At 45.4% G+C, this 12391-nt stretch overlaps 1 long non-coding RNA gene across 1 annotated transcript; it reads left to right on the forward strand.

Moving 5' to 3' along the window:
- The first annotated feature begins 7982 nt into the window (after nt 1-7982).
- Nucleotides 7983-11248, forward strand: LOC116236665 (uncharacterized). Its single transcript, XR_004168595.2, has 3 exons — nt 7983-8130; nt 8207-8327; nt 9329-11248. It is a non-coding gene; the product is annotated as an uncharacterized LOC116236665 (long non-coding RNA).
- The last annotated feature ends 1143 nt before the right edge of the window (nt 11249-12391 follow it).

Genomic DNA, 12391 nt, shown 5'->3' on the forward strand with positions numbered 1-12391 from the left:
TGACTTTCAACACCTTGTCTCCCTGATTTGTGGTTCATCATGTGCTCTGTCTCAGTAAAGCTGCCAAGTGGTTGCTTGGATATTAAAATGTTTCATTTCTTTTATGTTTGGTGCAAGGATGAGAGCTGGGCTTGAAGTGGAACGCACTGAGGAGTTTCAGCCTGGGACATTTTGGGTTGGATTTACCTGGAGGTAGGTGTTGGCTTTGGGCTATACTGAATAACACCCAGAGTCTTCTGGCTAGACTTTGAGGAGCTGTAAGGGGACCCAACACTGACATGCTTGAGATGTTGAACTTAGAGCCAGAAGCTCTTTGTCCACACCAGGATATTTTTTCCCATCTGGTGAGACTCGTGAGGCAAGGCCTGTGCACAAACCTTTCAAGATCTCAGTGATACATGACAGGTTAGCTTGGAGTCTCAGATGCAGGTACTGCAAATGACTCCAGGAAACAGGGCTGACTGCATGTGAACACCATCTCATGGACTTCCATGGCCTTGTGGTCTAAGAAGCAGCAGAATACCCAAAGAAGTCATGGATGCCCCATCCCTGGAGGTGCTCCAGGCCAGGTTGGATGGGACCATGGGCAGCCTGATCTTGGTTGGCAACCCTGTCTGTGTAAGGGGGTTTGGAACAGGGTGATCTTTGTGGTCCCTTCCAACCCAAGCCATTCTATGGTTCCGTGAATGGGCTGAGAGAAGGCAGATAGGCTGGGTTTAAAGAGGCCTCGCCAGCCCTGTTTTCAGGCATCCTTGCACAGTTTGCATCATTGCATGGTCCTGATATGTGTCCTGTGCACCCAGTGGGGCACCCATCCTTTGCTGGGTTCCATCTCATTAAGAGAACCAGCAAGAACTGTTTGTCCATATGTGTGTATCTTCTTTAATGAAAAGCAGTTCATTCAAAATAAGCAGCTCCCAGGGAAATGGCCACTTGGGAATTGTACCAGCACAGCCTTTGTTAATTGGTAGCTGCTAAAAGCAATCTGTATATTCATGAAGCTGTTTGCTTCGTGTCTGGCTCGTTTCTGATGAAAAAAAAACAAAACCTGCTGGAAGAAGATAAGTGATGACATTCCCTCTGCACCTGGAGTTATATTTCTTAGGGAAGTTACTCTGCACTCACACTGCCTTGCTGTGAGCCTCTATCTTCACCCAAAGTCCCTGAGTGGGACTGTGGGTTAGAGGGGAGAGGTCATATGAAAACTTTCCACAAGAAATGGTATTTAAAGGGGGGCCATAAGAATCATAGGATCATAGAATGGCTTGGGTTGGAAGGGACCTCAATGATCATTTTGTTCCATTGTCCCCCATGAAAGAAGCAGACAGACTCTCTAGCAGAGTCCGCTGTGACAAGACAAGGTTTCAAACTAAAAGAGGGATGTAGATTACATTTAAGGAATGGTAAGAGTTGTGAAGCACTGGCACAGGTTGCACAGAGAGGTGATGGTGCCCCGTCCCTGCAGACACCCAAAGATCAGGCCGGATGGGCTCTGAGCACCTGATGGAGCTGTGGGTGTCCCTGTGCTTTGCAGGAGGGTTGGACCAGATGACCCTTAAAATTGCCTTCCAACTCAAACAATTCTATGATTCTGTGAAAACCGTGTGCAGATCCATTCTGGGGCCATGTGGGCAAGGCTGTATGTGCCCTGATGGAGGGGATGACCTTGAGCTCCCCAGCATCACTGGCAGGGCTGGTGTGGACCACCTGGCTGAGCAAAGCCCAAGCTTATGCTGGTGTGGGGCTCAGACTGTCAGTCACACACACACATGGTCAACCAAGAGGTTCCAACCCACACGGAGCGGCATGGGCAGCTCAGCTGGGTTTGTTCTAATAAATGGATTTTGAAAGGACAAAACAAAAGGCACTGCGTGCACTGCAGTGAAGCCCAGCAGCTGTCTGGTGCTCCCCTAAGGGCACAGGAATAGGACAGCCACTGTCTGCAAGGAGAGGATGTGGGTGTGAGCAGGCAGCAGGCAGCCAGCGCGGCTGGTGATGGTATTGCGTTCAGGAAATGTGTAGGTGTTGTACTGAGGGACATGGTTTAGTGGCAAATATTGGTGATAGGTGGGTGGTTGGACTGGATGATCTTAGAGGTCTTTCCAAAGCAAGCACCAGCTGTGATGGGCAATGAGAGGAGGAGGGAGGCTGCTGGGAGAGCAGAGGGCTGAAGTAGAACCCAAGTTGGGGGGGGTAGGCTTGAAAATCTTCTTGGATCAGTGGGAGTGAGCTGTGCCTCCCTATATCATCCATAGGGTGCTACAGAGCAAGGTGCAGAATGCCTGGGACTGTGTGCATAAAAACAACTGGAACTGCAGTGATGGCAGCCATTGATGGCTGCTCATGGAGTCATTTTCATCAGAAGCAGAGGAAATGGAATTTGGTGGCAAGGAAAAGGCTGATATAACCAGAGCTTCACTGCACTTCAGTTTCAATCTTTTTCCTTTAACAGAAAAAAACAAATTGGTAATATGGCAGAAAAGAGGAAAGAAAAAAACTGCAAAAAAGGAGGCTGTGTTCATATAAAAGGATATCCAGGAGTAAGCCAAGAATTTCTGCAGAAAAATTCAACTAGCTGCTATGATGCTAGTAAAGTCTCCATAACAGAATCATTTGCCAATGCCAGGTTGTAATTTAGGCTGGGGGTTTTGCTGGACTGCCTGCAAATATCTGGGGTGGCTCACTGTGACAAATCCGTGTTTAGAGGTGCACGGCATCGTGGTTTGTGAGGTTAATAGCAGCTGAGCATCTTCAGTCCTTGCATCCCATGGAGAGTGCTGTAGAGTGGTTGGGCAGGGAGAGCTGGAGAGAAGCAGATTGATATTGAATTCCAGGCACAACTGTGGCCAAGGAGAACTAGATGAAAAATGCACTGTTCTTGGGTTTAAAATGAAAAGGAGGGAAGTAGTAAAATGCACCATTGAGGCAGGGCTCCAAGGAGAGAAAGCTGTGCTGGGTTCATAAAGCTTATTTATGGCACATGGGTCTCTGGATCCTTCACTGGCACCTCCAGCCAAATCTTTGGGAAGAGGCTTTATGGAAGATAATCCTGTCCATAGGAGGCCAGCGAGGCCTGTGGTCAGTGCAGAACAAAATCACTTTTAACCTGCGTTGCCAAGAGTAATTGCTTTTTATGTCAAACTTAATCAAAAGGATAATATTTAATCTCCACCATAGAGGGTGATACACTTTGGTGCTAAATGAGTTTCTGGATGCGGCTACTTCTCAGCTCCAGGGTTAGGGAGCAAAAATTAAAGGGATAATGCATCTGAATGCTTTCATGTCTTCTCAGCCTGGAGAAGAGAAGGCTGTGGGGAGACCTGAGAGTGGCCTTTTGGTACCTAAAGGGGGGCTGTAAGAAAGAAGGGACAGGCACTTTAGCAGGGTCTGTTGTGATAGGACAAGGGGAAATGGTTACTAACTAAAAGAGGGAAGGTTTAAATGGGATATAAGGAGAAAATGACTCCATCAGGGCCGCTGCCTCCACTTGCTCTTACCCCACAGGAAGACCCCAGCAACCCATCACTGCTGGGTTACATCCACGTGGATGGATTCCAGCTCATGTGTGGTGACAGCATCCTTTGAGCAGCACAGAGCTTGCTATGCTGTGAACTTCTGTTGGTGGTTCAACAAAAGAACATCTCTTTGCATGTCCAGCTCCAAGTCAAAGGCTGGCAGAAGTAACCCAATGCATCCTTATATCCAGTACAGGGCAGTGAATTGTTAAAGGCTCAGCAGTGGTGGATAAGCTGGCAGAACACATCCTAGAGAAGAAATTCCCCTTAAATTGAAACTGAATAATGTGGTTTAATTGCATTAAAAGCAGAAGGCTAGTAAAGGGATTTGGCTGTACACAAGCAGCATAGCATCTATTAAAAATGAGCATTTAATTGGATATTTGTTTTGCTGCTAGCTTACTTGGCTTAAAAATATATGGTATTGCCCTGAAACACTGAAACGATCCCAGTTGGGTGTAGGAAGGAGATGAGGCAAAGGAAGCACTAAGCTAGAAGCAACACATATTTTTGGATAGTAGAGTGTGGACTTTCAGGAGAAAGGAAAAAAGAATCCCAATATTCATCATTTTCATTGCAATAAAGCAAAACACTCTGAGCCACGCTGAGGTTTAGGTATAATGTCCACACACCAACATATGTTGATGGTTGGACTTGATGATCTTGCAGATCTTTTCCAGTTTCAGTGATTCTATGATCTTAAATGCGTCAAGATTATAAGCATGCATTGTTTGGGAAATTCATATGTGTTAAGTGCTATTGGAGTCTGAGAGTCTGCACAGTGACTCTTTTCTAGTTACCCCAGGGCAAGAGAAATTTTGAGCTAAAATCATAGAGGTTAGAGTGAGTTGTTGTCAGCTCCACTGCCATAGCAAATCCTCACCCAATGCTACTTAGCAATCAAAGTTTGATCCACCAAACATAGGATACTGGAATGGATCAGCAGTGTTTTAGGCAGTGATGAATACCTTGGTGTCATCACGTATATATAAGAGCTCTGCTGCTGCAGGATGCCTGGAGCCCCAAGCAGTGCAGCCCACTGGCATTGTATGGCCACATAGATGTCGTTTATGTGCAGGAGCTAACATGGAGGCTGGTGGGAAGTCAAGCCAGCTTGTGCCCAAATTCATTGTATGTTGTTTTAGCAGACTGGGAAGATGTGTCTTGGTACTACAAGTGCCTGACAGCAGTTTGCTCCTTGGCTGAGCATTCTGGTAAGTTTTGCTCTGCAAAGGAAGAAGGAACCCCATTGGGAATGGGCAAGAAGGCAAGTGGATGTCTGCCTTTGGAGGGCAGTAAGGTGTGGGGTCTTAGCTCACTGCAGGCTGCTGCTCACACACTCCAGAACTGCTGGGTGACCCCCTAGCAGATTAATTTCACCATCCCTGTGCCTCAGTTTCCCCCTTTTTAAAAGGGAGAATGTCCCTATTGGAGTTCTGTTGCAGGGGAAGGCATCGCTCCCCAGAGGGAACACAGTATTGGAAGACAAAATGAGTTTGCTCCACAGTTTTCTTCTTCCTCTGTGAAATATTGAAGAGTCCAACGAACACACTGAACAGAGATTAATTTTCTTTTTGCCTAAAGCTCATGACCAGCTTATCAGGAGAGCATGAGGTGCAGAAAGCAGCACCTCCAGTCCCACACCTCCCATTCAGCCTTTCTCCTGAGCGGAGCCAGAGAAATAGATGAGATTCAGGCACAGCCAAACCCGCAATAATTTCTCCAAGTTCCTTTGCCCATCTGGCTCCACTCTGTGGATCATTTATTGTGAAGAAAGAAATTTTTTTTTTTTTTTTTTTTTTTGCCTTTGATACTGAAAGCAGCCAGGAGGATAATTGGAATCTGGAAGGTGCAGCAGCTATCGAGCAATCTCAGCCCTTGCAGACCTCTGATGCTCTGTACAACTCCAAGGAGAGCTACAATTACTTCCTGGTGACCTGGACAATGATTTATCTTGTAGCCACGTGGAAGAAAATCTCTCTAATCTGTTTGGTTGTGACTTTGATTTTTTGGGCGTGTGGGTTTTTTTGCTTTTTTTTTTCCTCCTGTACCTGATCAGAATATTTCGTATCTCAGATTAAAGAGAGATTTTCTTTTCAGATGCCTTGGTGGCTTAATTGAGCCTTGGTTGTCTCAGCTCCACTGTTTGACTGTGCCCCATTTTGGAGCCTTTATCTCCCCCAGAGGGGCTCTAATTTGGGATGGGGACACTACTGCAGGATGTCAGCAAACTGCTGTCACAGCTCAGGGCATCCACAAACGTTGTTCACACTGCCCTTCTATTCACTGATGGTGGCTCTTGGTAATGCTAGAGCCTGATCCATTAATTTAATGGTTTATTTAAAAGAACAGTCCTTAAAGAAAAGAAAACAAGGAAAAGCTGTGCATTCTGTGATTCTATGACTCTTGGTTATTCTGACCTTTAAAACGATATCCCTGATGAGAAAGAAGATGTTGGTGTGCTGGTGTCCTTAGCAGCTGGATGCAGAGCTCAGAGTGTCTAATAAAACAGAGCAGCTAATTGAAGGGATCTCTTTGAGCTCCTTTCCCAGAGGGATGATGATTTAGTAGCTGGAGACTGTCCTGGGCCAAACAAACAGGAACAGACTGCCCAGGGAATTGCTGGAGTCACTGCCACTGGAGGTGTTTAAGGGAAGAGATGCAGTACTTAGAAATATGGTCAAGTGGGCACTATTGGTGGTAGGCAGATGGTTGGGCTAAATGATCTTTGAGGATATTTTCAATCTTAATGACTCTATGGCTCAATGAAACCACAGGTCCTCAGCTGCTCCTCACACACTTTGCCCTCCAGACCCTTCTGTATCTCTGCAGCCCTCCTTTGGACACTCTGTGATAGCTTTATTTCCTTCTGATATTGTGGTACCCAAACAAGATGGACTACCTGAGCCAAATGCCTTCTTCCTTCCTCAGCCTGGAATCAGCTTTATTTTGGCTCAGATGCCACCTTGAAGAGCTGGCTCCCAAATTTCTACCTGGAAACATGGCAGTAGGCTCCAGTGCATTTCTTCACAGTGTGGAAATGGTTTAAATTCACTGCAAAGAGCCGAGGTTTTCTAAAGGACATTTTCTGTTCTTAAGTTGACATTTTCTGTTCTTTTCATAAAATATAACAGCACATCACAGGCTGCATGAGAAACCCTCCTGGCAAGTGGCAGCTCCAGTGATGGGGAGGATCTGCTTGTGATAACTCTTTGATGCTCCCCTCTATTAACAGAGGCTTTTCATGGGAAAAGGGAAGGCTGTACAAAACCCCATCTCCCACTGCTTCAAGGTAAGCCAGGCCCTTTCCTTTGCTCAGCACTGCGTTAGAAATGAGAGTCAAAGACTTTCTGGGTCTTGTGTGGGGAGCACAGGTCTGCCCTTACTTCCCCACCTTACCGCTGGTAGCTCTCAGCAAGGGATCCAATGCCTGCTGAAGAAGTGACTGCTATGGGATCCACCATGGTTTGGGGATGTGAAGAAGGGAGCACAGGTGCCTGGTGGTGGTGGGAGAGAAAAACTGAAGGAATCTTGCCTGAATGATGGGGAAACACCTACTGGTCTGGCTGGATACATTGGTCGGTAAATCCATCAGACTTGGTGGCTTAATTGAGCCTTGGTTGTCTCAGCTCCACTATTTGACTGTGCCCCATTTTGGAGCCTTTATCTCCCCCAGAGAGGCTCTAATTTGGGATGGGGACACTACTGCAGGATATCAGCAAACTGCTGTCACAGCTCAGGGTATCCACAAACGTTGTTCACACTGCCCTTCTATTCACTGATGGTGGCTCTTGGTAATGCTAGAGCCTGATCCATTAATCTAATGGTTTATTTAAAGGAACAGTCCTTAAAGAAAAGAAAAATAACGGCTGCAAGTTGAAAGATCTGCTTGATACATACAAAAAGCAGCATATAACTGCCTGTAAAGGACACGATGGCCATTAGTAGCTGTAGAGTCCATAGATCAAATACTGCTCCGACCAACTCTGCTCTGACAGCTGATCATTTCCCTGAGAGCATGCATATTAATTTTTTTTTTCAATAAATACTTTTGTGCCTTCTCTGAAGGCCAGTGGAATTCTGCCATAGACTTTGTCAGAATTAAGATGTGCTCTGCCTCACCTCCTTGCAGCAAGCTGCCTAGATGATAGGGGTGATGCTCCTGGGCAGAATGGGCTGCAGCACTGATGAAGGCACGGATCTCAGCTGGTTTCCAGGTTTCTGGCACCCTCCTACATACAAGTCCACCAGCAGCTTAGAGCCAACCCTACTAGCATCTCTCTTCAGAAAAAAACACAACCTTCACTGTAACTAAGATTCCTCCACTACCTTCACACTTTATTAACAACACAGCTGCATCAGCTGTGATGGAACTGATGCAATTCACACCAGCAGAGATCCAGCTGGGTGTAATTGTCCCATGTGCTTTATAGGCAGGCTGTTCTGCCCTTGCTGGTGGCTGGGCAAGAAGGTGCTTGAAGAAGTGCAGGTTGGTCTGATGTGCAGTGAGCTCCTGTCCCTCACAAAGAAGAGCTGGTAGCTGGTCTCTTGGTGATCTCTTGGTTTCCAGGTGAAATGGAGGTGGATTTTACAAGTTCCCTTTTCTAAACACAGGGTAAGCTCTTAGAAATCAGTCTCTTTAGCTTAGTTTGACAAAGAATAAGAGTAGCTCTGCTCCACGTTCTTTGCAGAGCTGGTCTGAAACTGAAGGTGAAAAAAGGAGAAAGGACAGCTGCCCCCTGTGAAAAGCTGACCTAGAGGTGACTGCTGCAGGATGGCTTGTAATGGGAGCTTATGTGTGTGTTGCCTTATGTAAGTCCTGTGTTTTCAGATCACTTCTGGTGTTGGGATCCCATGCTGACTCAAAGCATGTGGCTCTTGCTTTGTAATAAGGCAGGTGCTCACCAACACACCTCGTCTGAGGGGCTCCTTGAGATAGCTGGCAAGGTGCTACTGGGATGTTTGTGGCATAGTAGCCTTGCTAGATATCACAGATAGCTTTTCATTGTCAAAGCTATGACTCCTTGTTGAAATTTCATTTCCTTCTAACTTGTCAAGATCCATGTATGCATGTGCTGGCATAGAGATTTAATAAAATAGCTAGCTTAACTGATTGCATTAGGGGGTGATCCAAAGCCAGATTCAAGCAGTGTGATTTCCTCTCCTACGTGCACAAAAATAATCTCTGCTGGCACTTCCAAGTGGTCTTTGGCTTGAGCTTTAATGACCAGCAGCAAAAGGAAGGGTGTCTCTAAATCTCTGTATCTCAGTTCACGCTATTCACATCATGTGTGAGGCCCAGGGGCTCCTCTGTGATTAAGCTTCTGTTTCTATTAAACATGAGAGGCTGCTCTGTTTGGATACCTCACCTGAGCTGCACTCTATGGAACAGTCCCAGGTTGCAAACTTCTCTGTCACAGAGTATAAGTAGATTCTGTGTTCTTAGTCAGCCTCTTGCCTTTATTGCAGTGAGGAAAATGAATCCTTGTTTTCTGATGTTAACAGTATATTTCACACAGGTTTCCCTTGGTGGTGATTAACTCCCCAGTGAACACCTCCAAGCCCATCAGTGGTCAAAGGGGGGTCAAGGAGGATCTGTTGTGCTTGGGATTTTTCAGTCCTCATTCTTTGAAGGAAGGGACTGGGCATGAGCAACCCCTGTGCTCTGTGATATAATGGTAGCTCTCTGCTCTGCACTGAGCTGATTCAGTGTGTGTGTTTTCTAAGTTTTCCATACCCTGTGTAATTTTCCAGATGTTTGAATTGTCTCTCTGGAAGAATAACTGGTGCAGACTATTTATTTTTTTCCTCAGAATGAAGTGTTATGATACCCACGGCTGCTGGGCTCTGGTGGTTTTTGTCTGGATGATTGCTGAGCAGTCCTAGAGGAGAAAACACGGGGAGGTGCACCTTCAATCAATATTTCTGAAGGAAAAGCAGTCCTGGAGTCAAAACGTTTGGAGCGAATGTTTTCACTTCAGCTCCTCAAATTCTCATCACGTGGTTCTCAAAGGTTACCCTGTCCTGCACAGTGATTAGCAGCTCCTCTTGTAATTGCCTCGTGTGAAGACTGTTTTAAATGTTCCTGTGCTGGGAATATTAGTTAGTCCTTTATGTGTGTTATGAATGGGAGTGAATGTGAAAGCAGCCCCAACCTACAAGACTTGCTGGGCTACTTGTACAGCTGGGCTCACTCTGGCCTTCATTTTTTTGTCCTCAGTGTCCTCATCCTTATCTTTCTTGTCCTGGGGGGCAACCAGAGGCAATTCTTCTGGGTTGCCCAAGGAGGCTGTGGATGCCCCATCCCTGGAGGCATTCGAGGCCAGGCTGGATGTGGCTCTGGGCAGCCTGGGCTGGTGGCTGGAGACCCTGCATATAGCAGGGGGGTTGAAACTGGATGATCTTTGAGATCCCTTTCAGCCCAGGCCATTCTGTGATTTCACTGGCAGCACTCCTGTGTTTTCAAGTGTGTGCACTTCTGAAGGTCTTAGGTCCCTCAAAGTCCTCCCCCAGTGAAGTGAGCTCCTCAGTGCTGTGGTTTCTTGGAGTTTCAGCACACAACAGGACTGTCCACTTCAGAAGTATGAGATGGTCTTATGAATGTCTTGAAATTGGGTTAATGTGATCATGAGGGGAAAAGATGACATTTTTCCATGGAAAAATCTCTCCAGCTTCAGAAGACAGTTGTGTTGTGCACAGCCTCTATGCAGCTCTACCCCTTGGTTAAAAGGGGAAGAGGAGACTGGTTGGCCTAAGGGTCCTTCTTGTGGCAGGGCTTGTTTTTCTGTCTGTGATGGAGAAGGGAGGCTGAAAATAATCATGCTTTCTTGAGTGGACACATTGGAATTTCAAATCACTGCTGCAGAGCCCATGCATGATCCTTGTAGTAATACAGGGTAGGCAGCAATTTGTTACCTGTAAGCAGCAACAATATTCTGGTGTTTTTCTCTTTGGAATGATTGGAGTCTGTCATCCTTGGGTTCTACCATAGTGACGTCAATGAGTTCATGGCATTACTCATGATTGCTTTAGGTTAAGTAAAAGGAAACTTGGCTGCAGCACTACCAATGTGATTCTATTAAGCAGCCTTAGGGCTCCACCATTTCTTAATGGAAAGGAATGCCACTATCTGCATCATATAGATTGAGAAAACGAGTCACGTTTGGGTGGGAGTCTTGTTAAAAATCACTTGGCAGAGGTGGAAGCAGTTGAGTGTTCTAGCTATAGAACTGCAATAGTTAACATGAGCATAAAGATGGAGGAGATCAAAATGAGAGACACGAAGTAGCACTTCTGTACTGAAGTCCAAGCAGCCGTAGCAGTTAAAAATCAGGAAAGATTGCCTTTATTCAAATGTAGAGTAACCGGAACAGACATAAAATTGCAAACGGGTTTTCAGAAATGCTGTCCAGAGGTGGTTACGTGCTGTGATGATTGATGGATTGAATTTTTAATGCTCCCTTTGGGTTTACTATAAGCTGCTCACACTTATTATAGATCTCCTATATTTAATTTTGTTATCAAGTTAATTGTATTTTCCCTAAGAGCTCCAGCAGCCTGCTGTGTATTCCTGTGTCTGTGCCAATGAACTGCTCCACTTATTGGCTAATAACTGGCTGTACACATTTTACTTTACAAATGCAATCTCCCTAAATGTTTCAGATAAAACCATCTGCATAAGTATTCTTCTGGCTACTTATTTGGCTTACCTTACTCCAAGCACTGCAATATTTTGAAGTACCTAAAGGCGTAGTGCCTATTTGTGTTTACTCTCAGTGTCTGGACTCTAAATGTTAACACTTCTGGCTTGTGGAATTCAGTGTAATTGCTCCTGTTTGTTCACTATTTGTGTGAACAAATCTTGAACCCAAGGCTGAGAAAGATGGGCTAGGTCAAGCTGTGCCATGTAAGTAGGGAAGAAGTCTGAACTTCCTTTTTTTTCTTTAACTTTTTTGCTTCTATTGGAGTTCTGGTAATGCTTTTTTGGGCATTTCCAAATGTTCAACCTTATTATTCACGTAGTGATTATACCAACTGCTCCTGGTACAGATAGAGCAGCTTGTGCTGTGAGTGGCCAGTCTGGGATGATGCACACACAGCACTCACTTTACTAGGAAAACATGTGGTTGCTGGGTAGGAAGAGCACGATGGGCTCTTGTTTGAGGTGCCCTGTTGCTTTAAGCATCTCAGCTGTGACTAATATGTTCAGTCGAATTTCATTTTCCTGTGCTAGTAAAAATTCTGATGCTGATTGGAGAGATACCATAAACTCCCTCTGTGTGCACTGCTATAATATAGCTCTTTCCTCCCTTATTACTTATGTGTTCCATCATTCCCCAGACAGTGCTGGGATGTGCTAAATGCTTTAAAGCTGCACAGACAGTCTGTGGAGGATTTCATTTGGCAGAGTCACTGCTGGAGAAGCAAAAGGAGCAATAAGCTGGTGATTGCATTTGTAAAGTAAAATGTGTACAGCCAGTTATTAGCCAATAAGTGGAGCAGTTCATTGGCACAGACACAGGCCAATGTCTGTGTGGGATTATTCTTCCCTACCTTTAGAAGTAGTTGTTGTCATTTTTATGTCTTTCCACAGATAATCTGTAGACAAAGCCTTTCACTTTACATCAGGCACGCTCAAGTCAGGGGGTAGCTATTGCAAATTGCTCTCTGACTTCAACCAAAGCTACTGAGAGTTGTAGAAGACTTCAGAGTCTCCATCAGAATTTGTTTATTTTGTATTGTATTTTCATTCTGACTTCAAATATCAGCTGAGATATCTGTTCTGACCAACAGATACGTTCACCATGGAAAGAAAAGAACCCAGTATGCCACTGGTGTGCTTTCTGATCCTGGATAAATGAAGATCTGAACCCACA

The sequence above is a fragment of the Phasianus colchicus genome, chromosome 5, assembly GCF_987193195.1.
Source record: "Phasianus colchicus chromosome 5, bPhaCol1.hap1.1, whole genome shotgun sequence".
Classification (NCBI taxonomy): Eukaryota; Metazoa; Chordata; class Aves; order Galliformes; family Phasianidae; genus Phasianus; species Phasianus colchicus.